Raw genomic sequence first — 25,276 nt, forward strand, 5'->3', positions numbered from 1 at the left:
TATTTGACAGTCGTTTGTGGTTTAGACGAGTCATACTGAAGGCAGATGACAGTCATCGATTATCGGTACTTAAATTTTTCTAAGAGCTCTGATGCTTTAGCTAAATAAATGACAATTAAAGATATAATAATATACCTAACCAATAATTATTTTTAAAGTGTTATATTAATTGCAAAAATTAAATACATATATAGTTTATTAAAAATTAGAAAAAAAAGTTTTATTTGTTTTTAAACTTTTGAATATCTGTCAAATATTAAAATTGAATATTCGCTGCATATCTGTTAAATATATGCCAGGAATATTGCTTCTGCATATACGATATATGGCATGTTGCAACATATTTCGTCAAATGAGATGTAGGTGGCATATTCCAGGAATATTGTATGGGATAATTCCTTCTTCCTCCAAAATCGGTACCAGTGCCTCTAGTGCTATTAATTTTAATTTTACTGATTTATTATTACATCTTATTAAAAATGTCTCTTCTATAAAAGACCTGGGAGTCATCACTGCGAAATTTGACAATTTTGACACTCATGACAGATATGACCTAATAAATGAAATAAGATTTTTAAAACGACATCGTTAGGACTCACCTTAAGAGGAAATTTGAAAACCTTTTTCAAATGTCCTTTCATCGATAAGTCATCCGATATCGCTTAGCCTGTAAAATCCCACATACTGAGGCGAGATTTAAAAGACTTAAGGCCATCTATCAGGTATGTGCACGGTATATTCCCCCATAAAACGGAGACATCCCTATCCCCCCTAAGGGAATGTGATAAATCGTTTGTTGCTAACCCCGACTGCAGAGAAGGGAAGTTTATATCTTAACTTACGGGCTCAACATAAACTTCCCGCTTTTCCCGGTTTAAAAGAAAATTTCATCGTGGAAAACTGTCTCACGTTTGTTAAATGCGTGTCATTTTTTTTTTATTTCAGAAGGGAGGGGATTTAAATAGGTCACAGGAAAAACTGCTTAGATTTAAATTGCCATAATCATTTTCTCTCTATACGTGACACTCTAATCTATAAGTTGCTGATATCATAATTGTCAAATTTGATAGTTCTGACAGCTGCTGAGTGCCATGGGTGTCAAATTTAACGCAAGTGACGTAAGTCAAACATGAAAAAACTGGAATAAAATTAAACAAACGGAAAAGTGACTTCCAATGCCCCAAATAAAATAAAAAATTACCTGAGATGCTTGGAATAAAATGAAAACAATTACTCGCTGAAAATATGAAAAACTATACAGATCGTGTTTTCGTTCGTTACTTATAGCCTGCGACAGAGCACCGCCCCAGCCGGCCCGAGGACATCTGATTTTCGTGGGAGCTGCGACGTTTGGCGACAAAATGTCTAAACTAATTAATTCATTAAATACATTCTTTAAAAATTTGAATTTTAATTATTACATAGTCGTAAATCTAAAAATATACATTAAAATAAAAATTAATTAAGCATATATCAAAAAACCAGATGTAAAAAGGTAATTATTAAACTAATCAATTGAAAACATCATTTACGTAATAAATTAAAGTAAAAGAGAAACTAATTTAAGGATGCATTCGAAAAATTAAAATAGCGATAAATAATGTATAAAATAAATTAAACTTAATTTAATGTTAATTAAGAAAAATTAAGGTAAAATTAAATTAATTTATTAAATACGTTTTGTGCATGTAAAAATATGAGCAAAACTTATTATATTCAAAAAATTGTATTTAAAAAAATTATTATTATTAGACTAACTTATTAAAAATTATTAATTAAGCAGATTTTTTTCGTAATAATAAAAAAAATAATATTTAATTTTTTTCGTGTTTTTCTTCTATTTTTAGTAAAAATATTTTTTTTCACAAAACGCTTTTTTTTTCAGTTTATTTACAAAATCAAATAATTTTCCGAAAAATTCAATTTTTTGTCACCAACAAAATCTCCCCTCTGGAAAACTACTTGCAAAACAACTAAACCTCCCCTAACAAAAAAAAAAAAACATGAAAACTCACCTTAACGCCGCATCTTCGGGCCGATTCACATGAAAAAAACTCACAACTTTCCACCCGGGGAAAAACTACTCAAAAAACTTTCGCCCGGAAAAACCACCGCGAAAAAAACTCACGCCCGGACTCGACGACGTTGCTTTCTCGCGGACGTCGCGACGCCAAATGAAGGCGCGCTACTTTCGCGAAAACAGGTGGCGAGTTTTCCGCGCATCCTCCGGGGATTTTCCGGTTTTCTTCAATTTTCCCAACTGTCTGATTTATACAAAAGCTTGATAGCCAAATAAGGCAAAGATCTTCTTAAGACGTTACATTTAGATTACTTAAACCAGTTAATAACAATCGAAAATTACCTGCACACGGGAGTTTAGCAATATAGTAAGGAGGAGAAGAAAAATTTATAAAAAATCAATTAGTTCAGGGATTTGACGGATTTTTTTTAGGATTTTATATACAACTTCTGGGAATTATTCAAGATAAAAATGAAGCAAATCGCATTATTAGAAGCTGACTTACAAGGCAGAGAAGCAGGAAGAGTCTTATGAGTAAACTGGACATGACTTACGGAAACTTCAATTAAAAATCTTGTAGTGCATTGATTTGCGTGATTTTCGTCACAAAGCAGAAGAACAGTTAATGGTGCCATTTAAAATAAAAATTATGTCAATCTGAGAAACAGAACCAAGGTTAGGGCACGAGATAATCGGACGTGCCCAAAAATGGCCACCACCAGGATACTGAACATGGGAAAAAATTATAAAAAATCAAGTGGTACATGGATTTTACGGATTTTTCCCTGCAGCATAAAAAGAACTTCTTGGCACCATTTAAGATAAAAACCAAGCGAATCTGATGAGCAAAACTGGAGTTATAGTACAAGATTAGCAGAAGTACCAAAAAATTACCACCATCAGGATACTGAATAAGGAAAAAAATTCATAGAAAATTAAGTAGTATATGAATATGCCAAATTTTTTCTAAGAACATATAGAGAATTATTTGGCACTATTTGAGATAAAAATTAAGCAAATCCGACCAATAGAACTAGAGTTATAGTACAAAATAACCAGAAGTGCCCAAACATTACCACCATCAGGATACTGAACATGGAAAAAAAATTATAAAAAATCAAGTAGTATATGGATTTTACGTATTTTTTTCTGCAGCATAAGAAAAACTTTTTGGCACCATCTAACTTAAAAATCAAGCGAATCTGATTAATAGAACCGGAGTATGTACAAGATAATCAGAAGTACTCAAAAAAATGGCCACCATGAGGATACTAAACATTGAAAAAATTTATAAAAAATCAAGTGGTACATGGATTTTCAAGATTTTTTCCACGGGCATAAAATGAACTCCTCGGCACCTTTTGAGATAAAAATCAAGCAAATCGGACTAATAGAACTAGAGTTATAGTACAAAATAACCAGAAGTGCCCAAACATTACCACCATCAGGATACTGAACATGGAAAAAAAATTATAAAAAATCAAGTAGTATATGGATTTTACGTATTTTTTTCTGCAGCATAAGAAAAACTTTTTGACACCATCTAATTTAAAAATCAAGCGAATCTAATTAATAGAACCGGAGTATGTACAAGATAATCAGAAGTACTCAAAAAAATGGCCACCATGAGAATACTGAACATTGAAAAAATTTATAAAAAATCAAGTGGTACATGGATTTCCAGGATTTTTTCCACGAGCATAAAAAAAACTTCTTGGCACCATCTAAGATAAAAATCAAGCGAATCTGATAAGCAAAACTGGAGTTATAGTAGAAGATTAGCAGAAGTACCCAAAAATTATCACTATCAGGATACTGAATACGGAAAAAAATTCGTAGAAAATTAAGTTGTATATAAAAATTCCAAATTTTTTCCAGGAACATATAGAGAATTATTTGGCACCATTTGAAATAAAAATCAAGTGAATCCGACCAACAGAACCAGAGTTATAGTACAAAATAACCAGAAGTGCCCAAACATTACCACCATCAGGATATTGAACATGGAAAAAAAATATAAAAAATCAAGTAGTATATGGATTTTACGGATTTTTTTCTGGAGCATAAAAAAAACTTCTTGGCACCATTTAAGATAAAAATCTAGCGAATCTGATGAACTAAACTGGAGTTATAGTACAAGATTGGCAAAAGTACCCAAAAATTACCACCATCAGGATACTGAATACGGAAAAAAATTCATAGAAAATTAAGTAGTATATGAATATGCCAAATTTTTTCCAAGAACATATAGAGAATTATTTGGCACCATTTGAGATAAAAATTAAGCAAATCCGACCAATAGAACTAGAGTTATAGTACAAAATAACCAGAAGTGCCCAAACATTACCACCATCAGGATACTGAACATGGAAAAAAATTTTTAAAAAATCAAGTACTACATAGATTTTTACGATTTTTTCCTTGAGCATAAAAAGAACTTCTTGGCACCATTTAAGATAAAAATTAAGCGAATCTGATGAGCAAAACTGGAGTTATAGTACAAGATTAGCAGAGGTACCCAAAAATTATCACTATCAGGATACTGAATACGGAAAAAAATTCGTAGAAAATTAAGTTGTATATAAAAATTCCAAATTTTTTCCAGGAACATATAGAGAATTATTTGGCACCATTTGAAATAAAAATCAAGTGAATCCGACCAACAGAACCAGAGTTATAGTACAAAATAACCAGAAGTGCCCAAACATTACCACCATCAGGATATTGAACATGGAAAAAAAATATAAAAAATCAAGTAGTATATGGATTTTACGGATTTTTTTCTGGAGCATAAAAAAAACTTCTTGGCACCATTTAAGATAAAAATCTAGCGAATCTGATGAACTAAACTGGAGTTATAGTACAAGATTGGCAAAAGTACCCAAAAATTACCACCATCAGGATACTGAATACGGAAAAAAATTCATAGAAAATTAAGTAGTATATGAATATGCCAAATTTTTTCCAAGAACATATAGAGAATTATTTGGCACCATTTGAGATAAAAATTAAGCAAATCCGACCAATAGAACTAGAGTTATAGTACAAAATAACCAGAAGTGCCCAAACATTACCACCATCAGGATACTGAACATGGAAAAAAATTTTTAAAAAATCAAGTACTACATAGATTTTTACGATTTTTTCCTTGAGCATAAAAAGAACTTCTTGGCACCATTTAAGATAAAAATTAAGCGAATCTGATGAGCAAAACTGGAGTTATAGTACAAGATTAGCAGAAGTACCCAAAAATTATCACTATCAGGATACTGAATACGGAAAAAAATTCGTAGAAAATTAAGTTGTATATACAAATTCCAAATTTTTTCCAGGAACATATAGAGAATTATTTGGCACCATTTGAAATAAAAATCAAGTGAATCCGACTAACAGAACCAGAGTTATAGTACAAAATAACCAGAAGTGCCCAAACATTACCACCATCAGGATACTGAACATGGAAAAAAAATATAAAAAATCAAGTAGTATATGGATTTTACGGATTTTTTTCCTGGAGCATAAAAAAAACTCCTTGGCACCATTTAAGATAAAAATCAAACGAATCTGATGAACTAAACTGGAGTTATAGTACAAGATTAGCAAAAGTACCCAAAAATTACCACCATCAGGATACTGAATATGGAAAAAAATTCATAGAAAATTAAGTAGTATATGAATATGCCAAATTTTTTCTAAGAACATATAGAGAATTATTTGGCACCATTTGAGATAAAAATTAAGTAAATCCGACCAATAGAACTAGAGTTATAGTACAAAATAACCAGAAGTGCCCAAACATTACCACCATCAGGATACTGAACATAGAAAAAAAATTATAAAAAATCAAGTAGTATATGGATTTTACGGATTTTTTCCACTAGTATAAAAAGAACTCCTTGGCACCATTTAAGATAAAAATCAAGCGAATCTGATCAACAAAACTGGAGTTATAGTACAAGATAATCAGAAATACCCAAAAAAATGGCCACCATCAGGATACTGAACATTGAAAAAAATTATAAAAAATCAAGTGGTACATGGATTTTCAAGATTTTTTTCACGGGCATAAAATGAACTTCTTGACACCATTTAAGATAAAAATTAAGCGAATCTGATTAATAGAACCAGAGTTATAGTACAAGATTAGCAAAAGTACCCAAAAATTACCACCATCAGGATACTGAATAAGGAAAAAAAATCATAGAAAATTAAGTAGTATATGAATATTCAAAATTTTTTCCAGGAATATAAAAAGAATTATTTGGCATTACTTGAAATAAAAATCAAGCGAATCCGACCAATAGAACCAGAGTTATAGTACAAAATAACCAGAAGTGCCCAAACATTACCACCACCAGGATACTAAACATGGAAAAAAAATTATAAAAAATCAAGTAGTGTATGGATTTTACGGATTTTTTCCTAAAGCATAAAAAAAACTTCTTGGCACCATTAAATTTAAAAATCAAGCGAATCCGATTAATAGAACCGGAGTTATAGTACAAGATATTCAGAAATACCCAAAAAAATTGCCACCATCAGGATACTGAACATTGAAAAAAATTATAAAAAATCAAGTACTACATGGATTTTCACGATTTTTTCTTGGAGCATAAAAAGAACTTCTTGGCACCATTTATGATAAAAATCAAGCGAATCTGATGAGCAAAACTGGAGTTATAGTACAAAATTAGCAGAAGTACCCAAAAATTACCACCATCAGGATACTGAATACGGAAAAAAATTCAAAGAAAATTAAGTAGTACATAAAAATTCCAAATTTTTTCCAGGAACATATAGAGAATTATTTGGCACCATTTGAGATAAAAATCAAGCGAATCCAACCAATAGAACCCGAGTTATAGTACAAAATAACCAGAAGTGCCCAAACATTACCATCAGGATACTGAACATAGAAAAAAATATATAAAAAATCAAGTAGTACATGGATTTCTAGAGTTTTTTCCACGAGCATAAAAAGACCTCCTTGGCACCTTTTGAGATAAAAATCAAGCAAATCGGACTAATAGAACTAAAGTTATAGTACAAAATAACCAGAAGTGCCCAAACATTACCACCATCAGCATACTGAACATGGAAAAAAAATTATAAAAATCAAGCAGTATATGGATTTTACGAATTTTTTCCTGCAGCATAAAAAAAAAATTTTGACACCATTTAGTTAAAAAATTAAGCGAATCTGATCAATAGAACCGGAGTTATAGTACAAAATAATCAGAAATACCCATAAAAATTGGCCACCATCAGGATACTGAACATGGAAAAAAATTATAAAAAATCAAGTACTACCTGGATTTTCAGGATTTTTTCCACGAGCATAAAAAGAACTTCTTGGCACCATCTAAGATAAAAATCAAGCGAATCTGATGAGCAAAACTGGAGTTATAGTACAAGATTAGCAAAAGTACCCAAAAATTACCACCATCAGGATACTGAATAAGGAAAAAAATTCATAGAAAATTAAGCAGTATTTAAAAATTCCAAAATTTTTCCAGGAACATATAGAGAATTATTTGGCACCATTAGAAATAAAAATCAAGTGAATCCGACCAATAGAACCAGAGTTATAGTACAAAATAACCAGAAGTGCCCAAACATTACCACCATCAGGATATTGAACATGGAAAAAAATATAAAAAATCAAGTAGTATATGGATTTTACGGATTTTTTTCTGGAGCATAAAAAAAACTTCTTGGCACCATTTAAGATAAAAATCTAGCGAATCTGATGAACTAAACTGGAGTTATAGTACAAGATTGGCAAAAGTACCCAAAAATTACCACCATCAGGATACTGAATACGGAAAAAAATTCATAGAAAATTAAGTAGTATATGAATATGCCAAATTTTTTCCAAGAACATATAGAGAATTATTTGGCACCATTTGAGATAAAAATTAAGCAAATCCGACCAATAGAACTAGAGTTATAGTACAAAATAACCAGAAGTGCCCAAACATTACCACCATCAGGATACTGAACATGGAAAAAATTTTTTAAAAAATCAAGTACTACATAGATTTTTACGATTTTTTCCTTGAGCATAAAAAGAACTTCTTGGCACCATTTAAGATAAAAATTAAGCGAATCTGATGAGCAAAACTGGAGTTATAGTACAAGATTAGCAGAAGTACCCAAAAATTATCACTATCAGGATACTGAATACGGAAAAAAATTCGTAGAAAATTAAGTTGTATATAAAAATTCCAAATTTTTTCCAGGAACATATAGAGAATTATTTGGCACCATTTGAGATAAAAATCAAGTGAATCCGACCAACAGAACCAGAGTTATAGTACAAAATAACCAGAAGTGCCCAAACATTACCACCATCAGGATACTGAACATGGAAAAAAAATATAAAAAATCAAGTAGTATATGGATTTTACGGATTTTTTTCCTGGAGCATAAAAAAAACTCCTTGGCACCATTTAAGATAAAAATCAAACGAATCTGATGAACTAAACTGGAGTTATAGTACAAGATTAGCAAAAGTACCCAAAAATTACCACCATCAGGATACTGAATATGGAAAAAAATTCATAGAAAATTAAGTAGTATATGAATATGCCAAATTTTTTCTAAGAACATATAGAGAATTATTTGGCACCATTTGAGATAAAAATTAAGCAAATCCGACCAATAGAACTAGAGTTATAGTACAAAATAACCAGAAGTGCCCAAACATTACCACCATCAGGATACTGAACATAGAAAAAAAATTATAAAAAATCAAGTAGTATATGGATTTTACGGATTTTTTCCACTAGTATAAAAAGAACTCCTTGGCACCATTTAAGATAAAAATCAAGCGAATCTGATCAACAAAACTGGAGTTATAGTACAAGATAATCAGAAATACCCAAAAAAATGGCCACCATCAGGATACTGAACATTGAAAAAAATTATAAAAAATCAAGTGGTACATGGATTTTCAAGATTTTTTTCACGGGCATAAAATGAACTTCTTGACACCATTTAAGATAAAAATTAAGTGAATCTGATTAATAGAACCAGAGTTATAGTACAAGATTAGCAAAAGTACCCAAAAATTACCACCATCAGGATACTGAATAAGAAAAAAAATTCATAGAAAATTAAGCAGTATTTAAAAATTCCAAAATTTTTCCAGGAACATATAGAGAATTATTTGGCACCATTAGAAATAAAAATCAAGTGAATCCGACCAATAGAACCAGAGTTATAGTACAAAATAACCAGAAGTGCCCAAACATTACCACCATCAGGATACTGAACATGGAAAAAAATTAATAAAAAATCAAGTAGTATATAGATTGCACGGATTTTTTCGTGTAGCATAAAAAGGACTCTTTGGCATCATTTAAGATAAAAATCAAGCGAATCCGACCAATAGAACCAGAGTTATAGTACAAAATAACCAAAAGTGCCCGAACATTAACACCATCAGGATACTGAACAAGGAAAAAATGTATAAAAAATCAAGTGGTACGTGGATTTTCCAGATTTTTTCCAGGAGCAATAAAAAAACTACCTGGCATCATCTAAAATAAGAACAAATCAAAGCTCGTCATGAGAAGCTGAGATATAAACCAGAGAAACGGAAAGAGTTTTAAGAGTACAATGGACCTGACTTGTAAGTTTAATAAAAAAATTTCTAGCGTCTGGATTTGCCTAATTTTTTCCACAAAGAAGAAAAAGAGTTACTGGTACCATTTAAAATAAAAATTAAGCAAATATGAGTAATAGAACCAGAGTTATGGCACAAGATAACCGGAAGCACCCAAAGTTCTTACTACCAAGAAACTATATATGGAAAAAATTTCATAAAAATTCAAATAGTACATGGATTTTCCGGATTTTTTCCAGAAGCGTAAAGAGAACTCCTTGGCATCATTTAAGATATAAATCAAGCAAATCCCATTATTAGAAGCCAAGTTATAAGGCAGAGAACTGAGTAAACTTTTTTAGACGTTTATAACAAAATCAAAGCGGCGGCTAAACGTTTTTACTTTGATCTTTGCCGGCATGTGTTACATTAAAAAGTATCGACTACTTGAACCTAAAGCTTGAGCGTTTTTTCATGTTGAAGCTCAGAATATTTAGAAAATTATATAAAAAAATATATTTCGGTTCACGTGTAAAACCTAAATTTCCATGAAAATCCTTACTTAGATTACTCCTAAATAATAACGAGAGCACCCCCACTAAAGGTAATAACAACAAAACGGGCATAATTGAAGGCATAAACCCTCGGTAAGTTTTAAATATTCCCCGGGATAACAATGTACCGCTCGAATTTACGTTTTCATTCCCCCCATTCGCCCTTAAGTTTATTGCCGAATTTGAAGGGACGTTATCATCTGCGGGGATTTACGAGGCAAAAATAACGTGGACTTTGTTGCTGTAAAGGTCATAAGGCAGCGAAGTAATCGTTAAGTCTTGTGAAACCGGCCTTAGATGTCAGGGTCAAGATGCGCACAACTCTGTTTTGTCACAACGGTCATACCGTTAAAGAAAATTAATAAGAAGGAGGAAGAGAGAATCTGGCAGTAAGAAGAAACAAGGCAAGGAGAACGAAGCATAGAAAGTGAAGGAAAATGGGATAGGAAGCAAACAGATCTTATTGAATCTATGACAGATGACGTAAAGAGAATAAATACTGAGAGAGACAGCAAAGACGATGGTCTGATTATTATAAAAGATTATGTGAAAAGAGACAGAGGATGTAAGAAGATCTCTGATCAAGAGTCTCGATTGCTTGTTTCAGGTTATACTCTGACAAATTTAATTTTTTTTTATTGAGTTTTTTTGATTTTCTTCCACTGTATGGCAAATATATTTAAAATTTATTTTTTTAGATACAAGTCTAGAATTATTTTAAAGATATTTTATTTAAATTATTTACCTCTCACTCCCACAGATTGATTATCTGTAAAGAAATAAGTGTTGCAGTGCAAAGGTTCAATGTAAATTACACTTTTTATTTTTTTCTGACTTTCCTATAGAAAATCAAGAATTTCATAATAAGAGTTTTTTGATAGTTTTTTGATGATGAACATTCAGCAAAAAGATTTTTTTGATTCGGCCAACTTTTCAAAATTTCCAAATTTTTTAGCCAGTTTTCGTCCAAAACCAAAAAATTACAATAACTTCTTTCTAGTTACTTTTTAGAAAAAATGTGTAAAGTACTTTTTAGTTTGTACTTAAAAAAGGCTTCGATTGTAAAAATAAAAAAAATTTAATTGCCCATAGATCTTGAGAAATTGTCTTTTTTTAGATAAGAGGTTTTTCAAGATTTTCTCCCACTGTAAGGAGAATAAAATGAAATTTTTTTCACGCAGTGGTAGATTTTATTATTCCAAACAACTTTTATGAAAAGTATTTTCCTGTAAACTTAACCGTTTACTTATAAAAAAATTAAAAGTGGTTTTTTAAAAAAATTGATGGGCCTACCCTTTCAATTTCTGTAATGCATGTGTTCTTATGGGAATCATACTTTTTATTTTTTTCTGACTTTCCTATGAAAAATAGAGAATTTCGTAATAAGTCTTTTTGGATAGTTTTTTGATGATGAACGTTCAGCAAAAAAAATTTTTTGATTCGGTCAACTTTTCAAAATTTCCAAATTTTTCAGCCAGTTTTGGTCTAAAACCAAAAAATGTCAATAACTTCTTTCTGGTTACTTTTTAGAAAAAATGTGTAAAATACTTTTTAGTTTGCACTTAAAAAAGGCTTCGATTGTAAAAATAAAAAAAATTTAATTGCCCATAGATTTTGAGAAATTGTCCTTTTTTGAATAAGAGGTTTTTCTAGATTTTCTCCCACTGTATGGAGAATAAAATGGAAATTTTTTCACACAGAGAGAGATTTTGTTATTCCAAACAACTTTTATTAAAAGTATTTTCCTGTCAACTTAACCGTTTACTTAAAAAAAAATTAAAAGTGATTTTTGTTAAAAAATTGATGGGCTACCCTTTCCTATTTCTTATGGAAATAACACTTTTTATTTTTTTCTGACTTTCCTATGAAAAATCAAGAATTTTGTAATAAGACTTTTTTGATACTCTTTTGATGATGAATGTTCAGCAAAAAACATTTTTTGATTCGGTCAACTTTTTAAAATTTCCAAAATTTTCAGCCAGTTTTGGTCCAAAACCAAAAAAATACAATAACTTCTTTCTGGTTACTTTTTAGAAAAAATGTGTAAAGTACTTTTTAGTTTGCACTTAAAAAAGGCTTCGATTGTAAAAATAAAAAAAATTAAATTGCCCATAGATTTTGAGAAATTGTCATTTTTTAGATAAGAGGTTTTTCTAGATTTTCTCCCACTGTATGGAGAATAAAATGAAAATTTTTTCACTCAGAGCTAGACTTTATTATTCTAAACAACTTTTATTAAAAGTATTTTCCTGTCAACTTAACCGTTTACTTATAAAAAAATTAAGAGTGGTTTTTTAAAAAAATTGATGGGCCTCCCCTTTCTTATGGAAATGACACTTTTTATTTTTTTCTGACTTTCCTATGGGAAATCAAGGGTTTTGTAATAAGACTTTTTGGATACTCTTTTGATGATGAACGTTCAGCAAAAAAAAATTTATGATTCGGCCAACTTTTCAAAATTTCCTCATTTTCAGCCAGTTTTGGTCCAAAACCAAAAAAATACAATAACTTCTTTCTGGTTACTTTTTTGAAAAAATATGTGAAACACTTTTTAGTTTGTACTTAAAAAAGACATAGATTACAACATTTAAAAAAATTCAATCTTCCACATATTTCCTCAAAATTGTCTTTTTTTACACAACAAAAACCGCGATACTGCAAACGAGAATACCCAGCTTAATACCGTTTCCCCATGCCTACAGACGTGCTTTTTGTCAGATTTACGGCACAAAACAAGACGATCGCTTAATCTGAAAGCCTCCCTTATAACCCTTAGTCCCTCAACCCCCTAATTCCATAGAAATCTAGCTAAAGAGCCTAAACTCCCTCATATTCAAACTAAAATTACATTCCGGGGTGTACAGTTCGCATTAATCATGCCGCATTTAATGTCTCCATCTTGCTAAGCGGTTCCTAACCTCACTTTTGATTCTCCATTTCCATTAATCACATTCACTTCGTCTCTTTTCATGGGGTGGGTTTGTTTTGTTTTGACGCCTCTTAGGGTAGAATAATAAAGGAAACTATAGGAACTATTGTATGCAAAAGGGATGCAAAAGTAATAAGTGATCTTTTAGTAGAGAAAGAAATAAAATCCTACTACGGTCCTGTCGGTTTAAAGGAATGTTTCCGTTGAAGGGCATGCGCGCTATTAGCAAATACTTTACGTTGCGACAGGGTCGTACTAAGGGCCCTATTTCAGATACAGCTGCTGGGTATTGCCTGAGTTATAATGAGATCTACAGAAAAGGTAGGAGTGATTTTTCTCGTGAGAATGTTACTTTTCGAGTTACAGCTCCTGGAAGTTTGCTCTGAGGCATAAGAGATTTGGAACTGCTCACTCACACTTTTTCCTAAATATCTCTGTTAATACCGATCTGACTATGTTAAAGGTTATGACAAAAGTTGCAGTTTTCAATGAGACCTAAAAAAATGGTAAGAGTGATTTTTCTTGTGGGAATGTTACTTTTCGAGTTACAGTTCCTAGAAGTTTGCTTCGATGCATATTAGGCCTAGAACGGCTCACTCACACTTTTTCCTAAATATCTCTGTTAATACCGATCTGACTATGTTAAAGGTTATGACAAAAGTTGCAGTTTTCAATGAGATCTAAAAAAATGGTAAGAGTGATTTTTCTTGTGAGAATGTTACTTTTCGAGTTATAGCTCCTGAAAGTTTGCTTCGATGCATAATAGATTTGAAACTGCTCACTCACACTTTTTCCTAAATATCTCTGTTAATACTGATCTGACTATGGTAAAGGTTATGACAAAAGTTGTAGTTTTCAATGAGATCTAAAAAAATGGTAAAAGTGATTTTTCTTGTGAGAATGTTACTTTTCGAGTTACAGCTGCTGAAAGTTTGCTTCTATGCATATTAGGCCTAGAACAGCTCACTCATACTTGTCCCTTAATATCTCTGTTAATACTGATCTGACTATGTTAAAGGTTATGACAAAAGTTGCAGTTTTCAATGAGATCTAAAAAAATGGTAAGAGTGATTTTTCTTGTGAGAATGTTACTTTTCGAGTTACAGCTCCTGAAAGCTTGCTTCAGTTATAGTAGAATGATTTTCTTCATTTTTCATCATAGTTTCCGACTGTTTTTGGCCCATTAACCACATTCTGACGGATGAAACGTCCGCGGAAAGCAATTTTTCATCCCTATTTAAGCATGTCAGATTAATTCCCGAAAATCCCATTAATATGGATTACGACTAATCCGTTTCCGATATTCGTTAAGCCCGATGCGTACCCGAAAGTCAAACTTCTCGGGATTTCAAACGGGAATATATGAAGCCCGCTTGATGGAAACGTAATTCAATCGGGCGATTTTCCGGGAAACAAAAAGCGGAAAATCGGAAAATGGAGGGTCGAGATGTAGTTTTTATTGCGGACATGAAAGAATACGAGGGTCTAAGCCGTTCTGAGCCATATTTAACGTAAAACCGCTCGTCCGTCGGTCTCTTGGGGGGGAGATTTAGAAACTTGACGTTGGCCGCTCGATGCTGGGAACGTCAAAGTTTTTTTTTAATTTCAGGTTCACGTATGGGTTTGTGCTCTTTTAGTTCAGGCGGTGCAGTCATAAACTAAATTTACTTATAGATTTTCTAGAGACCACTGGTGAAAAATGTGTATATCTGAGAAGTTTTTATTGGTATTGGTTTAAATCATTAACAAAATTTGTTACAAATACTTTTTTTAATACTATGCTTTTTATTTCATACCGATGCTCCTAGTAGTTCTAGAGATATTGAACTTTGAAGTGAGCGGTCACTTTGAATATCAAACATCATTTTTGGAGACCACTGGACAAAAATGGCTCTATCTTTAAAATTTTCCCTTTTATTGATTTAGGTGTTAATATGGTTTGGTAAAAATACTCTTCTTAATACTATGCTTTTTATTTTACATTGATACTCTAAGTAGTTTTTTAGAAATGAAGCTTTGAAGTGAGTAGTCACTTTGAAAATCAAACATCCTTTATGGAGACCAATGGGCAAAAATATTTTTATTTTAAAATTTTTCATTTTGATTGGTTTGAATCTTAAAGAAGTGTATTGAAAATACTTCTACTAATACTATGCTTTTTGTTTTATACTAATACTTTAAGTAGTTCTGTAGATATTGAATTTTGAAGTAAGGGGTCACTTTGAATATCAAACATCCTTTTTGGAGACCACTGGGCAAAAATGTCTACATCTCTAAAATTTTTGCCTAGACTGGTTTTAATCCTTAATAGAATTTATTAAAAAACCCTCTCTTAATACTATGATTCTTGTTTTATGAAGATACTCTCATTACTTCTTTAGTTAGTGGACTTTGAATTGAGTGCTCACTTTGAAAAACAAACATCATTTTTGGAGACCACTGAACAAAAATGCCTCTATCTTCAAAATTTTTTCTTGGATGGATTTACGTGTTAATATAATTTGTTAAAAACACTCTTCTTAATACTATGCTTTTTATTTTACAACGATACTTCAAGTAGTTTTTTAGAAATTAAGCTTCGAAGTGAGTGGTCACTTTGAAGAGCAAACATCCTTTTTGGAGACCACTGGGCAAAAATGTCTACATCTTTAAAGTTTTTGCCTAGACTGGTTTTAATCCTTAATAGAATTTATTAAAAACACTTCTCTTAATACTATAGTTCTTGTTTTATGAAGATACTCTCATTACTTTTTTAGTTAGTGGACTTTGAATTGAGTGCTCACTTTGAAAAACAAACATCATTTTTGGAGACCACTGGACAAAAATGCCTCTATCTTCAAAATTTTTTCTTGGATGGACTTACGTGTTAATATAATTTGTTAAAAACACTCTTCTTAATACTATGCTTTTTATTTTACAACGATACTTCAAGTAGTTTTTTAGAAATTAAGCTTCGAAGTGAGTGGTCACTTTGAAGAGCAAACATCCTTTTTGGAGACCACTGGGCAAAAATGTCTATATCATCTAAATTTTTGCCTGGACTGCTTTTAGTCATAAATATAATTTATTAAAAACACTTTTCTTAGTACTGTAAATTTTATTTCATAAAGATACTGTTATTACTTTTCTAGATAGTGCACTTTGAATTGAGTGATCACTTTGAAAATCAGACATGCTTTTTGGAGACCACTGGACAAAAGTGTGTATATCTTCAAAATTTTCCTTTAAACTGGTTTAAATTTTTTAACAGAATTTCAGAAATGCCCTTCTGAATACTATGCCATTTATTTCATACTGATACTCCAAGTAGTTCAATAGATATTGAATTTTGAAATCAGAGGTCACTTTGAATAGCAAAAATCCTTGTTAGAGGCGACTGTGAAAAAAATTGTGTATCTTTAAAAATTTGGCCAGGAGTGGTTTGAATCCTTAACAAAATTTGCTCAAAACACTTTTTTGAATACGATGCTTCTTGTTTTACCAAGATATTTTCACTACTTCCTTAGATAAAGCCCTTTGAAGTGGGTACTAATAAAAAAAAAAGTTGTAAACCAGGTGTGCCTAGACTAGGAAATTATTCTTATGTCCTTGGAAAATATCTTTCTTTACTGATTGTCGTATTCCAGAATCGCCTGAAAGAATAATTTTTTAATCTATTCCAAGCATTTTCAAATCATTGTTTCTCTCACCCTCAGACTCATTTACTTCAAACCTATCCTCTCTCGCTCTTCAACGTCTTGCTTCACGTCGTTCCTCATGGGTCGCTGTTTTGCTTTTCGCATTGTTCCTTGTCTTGCTCACAAACCTCCCTATAAATCTTCTTCGACTGTGATCACTCGCCCAATTATCCAATATACGACATCCTCCAGTACAGTTTACCGACATTCCGAATCCAGGAAAACACAATAAACGGGATAATCGGACCGGGGAGGGACGTCACGACACTTGCGACAAGAAAAATCCGAATTTTCCGCTTTTATTGCTCGTCGGCCCTCGACGTTTTTCAGGGGAAAATCAGTTTAAATCCGGTCTAGTGCATTTTTTACGAGCGACCATTCGGAAATTGAGGAAGTAGAGTTTTCTTAGTGAATAATGGAAAAACCCTTTTAAATTGATGGAGTTACTGTAAAAAACTTTCAGACGCCCTAGTCACTTTGCCCCCGCTAAAATCCGGATTCTGGAGGACCAAATGTTCCGTGATCTGCCCCCCACCGCTCTCAGTTCTCTCTGCAAGGTTCGTCAGGACTCCAGGTTCTGAAAGGGTTCTACTCCCAATTTTAGTGACATAATTTGTCAAAGCCTTAGAGACGTCCAGAAAGACGATTGCTTTCTGGGAGGTTTATAACTTATGGGCTCTTTTCCATGGTAGATTCCGGATCTTGAAGGACCAATTTTCTTGATCTTTTGGGTTTTCTACTAATATGCACCCATTGTTGCCTATTAATGATATCTTTAATCATTTAAATTTATATCAAAAAATTTAAAAGAAAAAATAAAAAACACCACAGTACGTTCCTGTCTTAAGTCCGTACTATTCCACTCTTATTTTTCACTTTTAAACTTAACGTTTGATTTTTCTGACAGGGTCTAAAACCGCTATATCAATTATGAAATTATTTAGTAAATAACCCTGCTACGGTCCTGCCGTCTCACTTCAAAGAAATTTCCCGTTTCGGAGCATGCGCATCGCGAAATACCACACGTGTTTATAATCGGACAGGACCGTACTTATACCGTTGTCAAAGTAGGATGGATTTAACCACTTCTACTCTTCTTCTTTTATCATTCTTCCTGGTCATTTTTTTCCTTAGATCTTTTTTATAACTCTTGGTTCGCTCTTCGTTTACTTTTTCATTCACTCTCTTTTTGTCTTTTTCTTTTTCCACTTTAAGTATTTCTTTTTATGTTTGTTTTGTATTTTGGGCATTTGGGTATTCCACAATTTTTCATGGGTTTCCAGGACTTTCACGTCATTCTTCCAGGCATCATTACCTATTTCTTAATTTATTTTAAGCATTTGTATTAATTTTTACAAATTTATTCCAGAGATTTGACGTCATTGAAGTCCTGTTTTCCAGGCATTTTACGTCATTATTAGACAATTTAAGTATTTTTTTATTCATATTTTCCATGAATTTTTACAGTTTTTCAGTTGTTTCACGTAATTCTTAAGGGCACTTGAATGGTTTTTTCAATTAATTAAATATAGTTTTCCAAGGACTTTAACGGTTATTTTGTATCCTACTACTAAAAAAAATGATAATTTATCTATTTTATTAATTCAACACCCATAGACCCTTGGATTACCTAAGGAAGACACGTAGACTATGCCTTTGCTTATAGTCAGAATGTAGCAAAGATAACAACAAAATCCATTAATGGAACAAAATTATGGCGTTTTGGAGACCACTGGTCAAAAATGTGCATATCTTCAAAATGTCCATCTGGACTGGTATGACTTCCTAACAAGATTTGTTAAAAATACTCTTCTTAATATTATTCTTTTTGTTTCATACCAAAAGTCCAAGTAGTTCAAGAGATATTGAATTCTGAAGTGAGAAGTCACTTTGAATATCAAACATTTTTTATAGAGACCACTGGACAAAAATTTGTATATCTTCAAAATTTTTACTTGGACTGGTTTAAATCCTTAATAGAATTTATTAAAAATACGTCCCTTAATACTATAATTCTTATTTCATAAAGATACGTTAATTACTTCTTTAGATATTGGACTTTGAATTGAGTGATCACTTTGAAAATCAAACATGCTTTTTGAAGACCACTGGACAAAAATTTGTTTATCTTCAAAAATTTTACCTGGACTGGTTTAAATCCTTAATAGAATTTATTAAAGATACTTTCCTTATTACTATAATTCTTATTTCACAAAGATACGTTAATTACTTCTTTCGATATTGGACTTTCAACTGAGTGATCACTTTGAAAATCAAACATGCTTTTTGGAGACCACTGGACAAAAATTTGTATATCTTCAAAATTTTTACTTGGACTGGTTTCAATTCTCAATGGAATTTATTAAAAACACCTCTCTTAATACAATAATCCTTATTTCACAAAGATACGTTAATTACTTCTTTAGATAATGTACTTTGAACTGAGTGATCACTTTGAAAATCAAACATCCTTTTTTGATACCACTGGACAAAAATTTGTATATCTTCAAAATTTTTACTTGGACTGGTTAAATATTTAATAGAATTTATTAAAGATACTTCTCTTAATACTATAATTCTTATTCCACAAAGATACTTTAATTATTTCTTTAGATAGTGGACTTTTGAATTGAGTCCTCACTTTGAAAATCAAACATGCTTTTTGGAGACCACTGGACAAAAATGTGTATATCCTCAAAATTTTTACCTCTACTAGTTTTAATCCTTGATAGAATTTATTAAAGACACCTTCCTTAATACTACAATTCTTATTTCACAAAGATACGTTAATTACTTCTTTAGATATTGGACTTTGAAATGAGTGATCACTTTGAAAATCAAACTTGCTTTTTGGATACCCCTGGACAAAAATTTGTATATCTTCAAAATTTTTACTTGGACTGGTTAAATATTTAATAGAATTTATTAAAGATACTTCTCTTAATACTATAATTCTTATTCCACAAAGACACTTTAATTATTTCTTTAGATAGTGGACTTTTGAATTGAGTGCTCACTTTGAAAATCAAACATGCTTTTTGGAGACCACTGGACAAAAATGTGTATATCCTCAAAATTTTTACCTCTACTAGTTTTAATCCTTAATAGAATTTATTAAAGACACCTTCCTTAATACTACAATTCTTATTTCACAAAGATACGTTAATTACTTCTTTAGATATTGGACTTTGAAATGAGTGATCACTTTGAAAATCAAACTTGCTTTTTGGATACCCCTGGACAAAAATTTGTATATCTTCCAAATTTTTACCTGAACTGGTTTTAACTCTTAATAGAATTTGTTAAAAATACTTCCCCTAATCCTATAATTCTTATTTCACAAAGATACTTTAATTACTTCTTTAGATATTGGACTTTGAATTGAGTGATCACTTTGAAAATCAAACATGCTTTTTGAAGACCACTGGACAAAAATTTGTATATCTTCAAAATTTTTACTTGGACTGGTTTAAATCCTTAATAGAATTTATTAAAAATACGTCCCTTAATACTATAATTCTTATTTCATAAAGATACGTTAATTACTTCTTTAGATATTGGACTTTGAATTGAGTGATCACTTTGAAAATCAAACATGCTTTTTGAAGACCACTGGACAAAAATTTGTATATCTTCAAAATTTTTACTTGGACTGGTTTAAATCCTTAATAGAATTTATTAAAAATACGTCCCTTAATACTATAATTCTTATTTCATAAAGATACGTTAATTACTTCTTTAGATAGTGGACTTTGAACTGAGTGATCACTTTGAAAATCAAACATGCTTTTTGAAGACCACTGGACAAAAATTTGTATATCTTCAAAATTTTTACCACTATTGGTTTCAATCCTTAATAGAATTTATTAAAAATACCTTCCTTAATACTACAATTCTTATTTCACAAAGATACTTTAATCACTTCTTCAGATAGTGGACTTTGAATTGAGTGCTCACTTTGAAAATCAAACATGCTTTTTGAAGACCACTGGACAAAAATTTGTATATCTTCAAAATTTTTACCACTATTGGTTTCAATCTTTAATAGAATTTATTAAAAACACCTCCCTTAATACTACAATTCTTATTTCACAAAGATACTTTAATCACTTCTTCAGATAGTGGACTTTGAATTGAGTGCTCACTTTGAAAATCAAACATGCTTTTTGGAGACCACTGGACAAAAATTTGTATATCTTTAAAATTTTTACTTGGACTGGTTTCAATTCTTAATAGAATTTATTAAAGACACTTCCCTTGATACTACAATTCTTATTTCACAAAGATACTTTTATTACTTCTTTAGATAGTGGACTTTGAACTGAGTGATCACATTGAAAATCAAACATGCTTTTTGGAGACCACTGGACAAAAATTTGTATATCTTCAAAATTTTTACTTAGACTGGTTTAAATCCTTAATAGAATTTATTAAAAATACTTCCCTTAATACTATAATTCTTATTTCACAAAGATACGTTAATTGCTTCTTTAGATATTGGACTTTGAATTAAGTGATCACATTGAAAATCAAACATGCTTTTTGGAGACCACTGGACAAGAATTTGTATATCTTTAAAATTTTTACTTGGACTGGTTTCAATCCTGAATAGAATTTATTAAAAACACTTCCCTTAATACTAAAATTCTTATTCCACAGTGATACTTTTATTATTTCTTTAGATATTGGACTTTAAATTGAGTGATCACTTTGAAAATCAAACATCCTTTTTGGATACCACTGGACAAAAATTTGTATATCTTCAAAATGTTCATCTGGACTGGTATGACTTTCTAACAAGATTTGTTAACAATACTCGTCTTAATATTATTCTTTTTGTTTCATACCAAAAGTCCAAGTAGTTCAAGAGATATTGAATTCTGAAGTGAGCAGTCACTTTGAATATCAAACATACTTTTTGGAGAGCACTGGACAAAAATTTGTACTTCTTCAAAATTTTTACTTGGACTGGTTTCAATCCTGAATGGAATTTATTAAAAACACTTCCCTTAATACTACAGTTCTTATTTCACAAAGATACGTTAATTACTTCTTTAGATAGTGGACTTTGAACTGAGTGATCACTTTGAAAATCAAACATGCTTTTTGAAGACCACTGGACAAAAATTTGTATATCTTCAAAATTTTTACCACTATTGGTTTCAATCCTTAATCGAATTTATTAAAAATACCTTCCTTAATACTACAATTCTTATTTCACAAAGATACTTTAATCACTTCTTCAGATAGTGGACTTTGAATTGAGTGCTCACTTTGAAAATCAAACATGCTTTTTGAAGACCACTGGACAAAAATTTGTATATCTTCAAAATTTTTACTTGGACTGGTTTAAATCCTTAATAAAATCTATTAAAGGTACTTCCCTTAATACTACAATTCTTATTTCACAAAGGTATGTTAATTACTTCTTTAGATATTGGACTTTGAATTGAGTGATCACATTGAAAATCAAACATGCTTTTTGGAGACCACTAGACAAAAATTTGTATATCTTCAAAATTTTTACTTGGACTGGTTTAAACTCTGAATAGAATTTATTAAAGACACTTTTCTTAATACTACAATTCTTATTTCACAAAATACGTTAATTACTTCTTTAGATAGTGGACTTTGAACTGAGTGATCACTTTGAAAATCAAACATCCTTTTTGGATACCACTGGACAAAAATTTGTATATCTTTAAAATTTTTACCTGGACTGGTTTAAATCCTGAATGGAATTTATTAAAAACACTTCACTTAATACTACAATTCTTATTTCACAAAGATACTTTAATTACTTCTTTAGATATTGGACTTTGAATTGAGTGATCACTTTGAAAATCAAACATGCTTTTTGGAGACCACTGGACAAAACTTTGTATATCTTCAAGGTTTTTATTCGGACTTGTTTCAATATTTAATAAAATATGTTAGAAATACTCCTCTGAATACTATGCCATTTGTTTCATACCGATACTTCAAGCAGTTTTCTAGATATTGAACTTTGAAGTGAGCAGTCACTTTTAATATCAATCATCCTTTTTGGAGACCACTGGACAAAAAGTTGAATATCTTCAAAACTTTTACTTCGACAAGTTTGAACCCTTAACAGATTTATAGCCAATAACTTTCCTTCTAGTTTAGATTTTGTTTCACAAATATTGTTTTATTAGTTCAGGTATACCAGTTATAAATTCGATGAATTCACCTTTAAGCTTGGACTAATATTTGTAGGCCAGGTGTGCCTAGACTAGAAAAATCTTATAGGTTATTTCCACGGTAGATTCCGGATCCTGAAGGACCAAACGGCTCCAGAATCTTCCCCCTTGGGCTTTCAAGCCATTTCCATAATATTAGAAAGGCAAGCCTACATCCAATTTAGCTCCTTCTCATTTACGTTACTTGATAAAAGTGAGCAAACCTTCGAAAGTGGAGGACGGAAATTGAGGAGGAGGGGAGGAGCAAACCCAATTAGTTAATTCCTCTTTAAAAAAAAACCCTCACATCAGCCCAATTATCGTAGTTAGCTAACGTTAATTAGATAAGGAAAGAAAGGCTGAACCAACGGGGGATGAAATGAAATTGCTACAAGTGAAACTTTGCTATAAGAACAACAACAACAAAAATGACAATTACGGTTTAACAGGCCGTGAATTTTATGCTTGATGACCCGCCCAAAAGAAAACTGAAAGAAAACTTTCTTAAGGGAAAATATAATCAAGTTAATTAGGATCGTTAATCATCAAAGGTGCAGGCAGGCAGAAGAGAGTGGAAAAACTTCGGTTTAATTGGTCTAAGGGATGATGAATAAGGAAATTATGTTTCACCTCAAGTAACATCTGAGTCAAGTTTCTAAATCCCCCCTTAAAAGTAATTTTGGCAATACCGGAATAGAAGAGGAATTATGAATCATCATGGTTCAGGCTATTGAGCTATTTTTACAGATAGTTTTAATTTTTTTATAGATCAGTGCAAGTGAGAGGGTAATAGCCTATATAAGAATTATTCAAAATGTTTAGGACTATCTGTGAAAAAAGGTATTTTAATTCTATTTTTCGTATAATGGGAGAAAATGTATGAAAACGTCTATTCCAAAAAAAGCCATTTTCTCAAAATGTATGGAAAATTTAATTTTTTTCAATTTTGCAATCGATGCCTTTTTTTAATATAAAATAAAAAGTATTTTACAAATTTTTGCGAAAAAGCAACGAGAAAGAAGTTATTTGGCATTTTTTGGTTTTTGAGCAAAGCTGGCTGGAAAATTTGAAAATTTTGAAAAGTTGTCCGAATCAAAAATTTTTTTGTTGCTGAACAATCATCATCAAAAAAGTATCCAAAAAGTCTTAATACAAAATTCTTGATTTTCCATAGGAAAGTCAGAAAAAAATAAAAAGTATGATTCCCATAAGAACACGTGCATTAAGCCCATAAATTTTTAAAGAAAATGATTTTTAATTTTTTTATAGGAAAACGGTTAAGTTAACAGGAAAATGACTTTTATAAAAGTTGTTTGGAATAATTAAATCTACCTTTGCGTAAAGAAATTTTCATTTGATTTTCCATACAGTGGGAGAAAATCCCAATTAACCCCTTATCTAATAAAGGCAATTTTTTCAAAATCTATGAAAAATGTAATATTTTGAAATCTTTCATGCGATGTATTTTTTCGGTTTAAACTAAAAAGTACTTTACATATTTTTTAAAAAAAGTAACCAAAAAGGAGTTATTTGGCATTTTTTGGTTTTTGACCAAAGCTGGCTGGAAAATTTAAATATTTCGAAAAGTTGTCCGAATCAAAAAATTTTTTTTGCCGAACGTTCATCATCAAAAAAGTATCCAAAAAGTCTTATTACAAAATTCTTGATTTTCCATAGGAAAGTCAGAAAAAAATAAAAAGTATGATTAAGGGGGTAGACTCATAAATTTTTAAAGAAAATCACTTTTAATTTTTTTATAGGAAAACGGTTAAGTTAACAAGAAAATGACTTTAATAAAAGTTTTTTGGAATAATAAAATCTACCTTTGCGTAAAGAAATTTTCATTTTATTTTCCATACAGTGGGAGAAAATCCCAAATAACCCCTTATCAAATAAAGGCAATTTTCTCAAAATCTATGAAAAATTTAATTTTTTTAAATCTTCCATGCGATGTATTTTTTCGGTGAAAACTAAAAAGTACTTTACATATTTTTTCAAAAAAGTAACCAGAAAGGAGTTATTTGGCATTTTTTGGTTTTTGACCAAAGCTGGCTGGAAAATTTAAAAATTTTGAAAAGTTGACCGAATCAAAAAAATTTTTTTTACTGAACGTTCATCATCAAAAAAGTATCCAAAAAGTCTTATTACAAAATTCTTGATTTTTCATAGGAAAGTCAGAAAAAAATAAAAAGTATGATTCCCATAAGAACACGTGCATTAAGCCCATAAACTTTTAAAGAAAATGATTTTTAATTTTATTATAGGAAAACGCTTAAATTAACAGGAA

General features: G+C 30.9%; 1 protein-coding gene across 6 annotated transcripts in view; it reads right to left on the reverse strand.

Moving 5' to 3' along the window:
• Nucleotides 1-25,276, reverse strand: part of LOC126747559 (sex peptide receptor) — a 489,101-nt gene that overhangs the window by 209,561 nt on the left and 254,264 nt on the right. Inside the window, exon 1 of one of the 6 annotated variants that reach the window (XM_050456291.1) lies at nucleotides 2,016-2,158. The exons of the other annotated variants lie outside the window; for them this stretch is intronic. The gene's annotated coding sequence lies outside the window, so the exon portion shown is untranslated. Of the gene's footprint in view, nucleotides 1-2,015; nucleotides 2,159-25,276 lie in introns of those variants that run through there. 6 annotated transcript variants of the gene reach the window in all.

Source organism: Anthonomus grandis, chromosome 19 (assembly GCF_022605725.1).
Source record: "Anthonomus grandis grandis chromosome 19, icAntGran1.3, whole genome shotgun sequence".
NCBI lineage: Eukaryota > Metazoa > Arthropoda > Insecta > Coleoptera > Curculionidae > Anthonomus > Anthonomus grandis.